This window comes from Piliocolobus tephrosceles, unplaced genomic scaffold, assembly GCF_002776525.5.
Source record: "Piliocolobus tephrosceles isolate RC106 unplaced genomic scaffold, ASM277652v3 unscaffolded_38890, whole genome shotgun sequence".
Classification (NCBI taxonomy): Eukaryota; Metazoa; Chordata; class Mammalia; order Primates; family Cercopithecidae; genus Piliocolobus; species Piliocolobus tephrosceles.
In genome coordinates this window covers 226-1,368 of record NW_022323076.1, presented here as the reverse complement: position 1 = coordinate 1,368, position 1,143 = coordinate 226, and the positions used below count along the sequence as shown (strand labels likewise).

Here is a 1,143-nt window from a genome sequence, read left to right as displayed (position 1 = left end):
ATCCATGCAATTTATGTTTAATTCGCCATTTTCATTTTGCCAATACCATAATAAACATTATATTTTTTTTACCTTTTCACAAAATAATACTTCTTTTATAATAACTATGATATGTTCATGTAACAAAAGTACTTTACATAGTAAAAACATGTTCTAACAATATAGAAAATGTCGTTCTCTGCTTTAATACATTTACTATAGCAATTTTTTTCTTCTTTTTTGTTATTAAATTATTTGTTCATTTTTTTTTTTAATTATAAAAAAAATTTTATTACAACTTTTTACGTCATTATTGCAAGGTTTAACAGTATATTTGTTCTATTATGAACAAAAATTATTTTTAGGATGGCACAACATTCGATGCATTTGTAAAAAAATATATATCGTCACATATGAGTAAAAAAAAAAAATAAAAAATAAAAATAAAAAAATTATGAAAAATATGAAATTATGAAGATTATACAAAATGTATATAACGCATAAAACTATTCAAAAAAAATTAATAAACATTATTATATAATTGTATGTGAAAAAAAATAATGTTTATCAAAACTTTTAAAGTATTTATCACTTTTTTTTTTTTATGGGCATGGACTTATAAAGACAAAGTAAAAAATTTTAATACTTCTTACTATTTTTTTTATATATGTTGCATGCGTAGCATTTTTTTTTCAAAAAAATATATACCACAGTTTAATACATTTACATACTTATTGCTTGTCATTTTTATTGTCAATTTTTTTTAATTATTAGGCACGTATAAGAAATATATTAAACACAAAATACGATAGATTGTTAGCTCAATATGATATCTCTCCAGACGACTGTTTTAATTATTCTACAGTAGATTATACTAATAATAAAACATGTGATGACTGTGGTAAAAATAGAAAAAATGTTAAATATAAAAGAAAAGGCATAAATTTTCAAAATGAAGAATATAATAAAAAAAAATTAATTTATTTACCCGATATTAAACAAGAAATAATTAAAATATTAGCAAACCGAAATGAACCCGAAATAACGTTCATATTAGCAAAAAATAAAAACATACAAGAAAAAGATTTACTAGAAATTTATAATCTTATAAAGCATGTCATTTCGTGTCATGAATATTTACAAATTATAAATACAAGTTGTGAT

The 1,143-nt window shown here is 20.2% G+C and overlaps 1 long non-coding RNA gene across 1 annotated transcript; it reads left to right on the top strand.

The window, feature by feature from the left end:
• Window positions 1-557: 557 nt before the first annotated feature.
• On the top strand, window positions 558-887 carry LOC113223126. Its single transcript, XR_003308618.1, has 2 exons — window positions 558-608; window positions 754-887. It is a non-coding gene; the product is annotated as an uncharacterized LOC113223126 (long non-coding RNA).
• The last annotated feature ends 256 nt before the right edge of the window (window positions 888-1,143 follow it).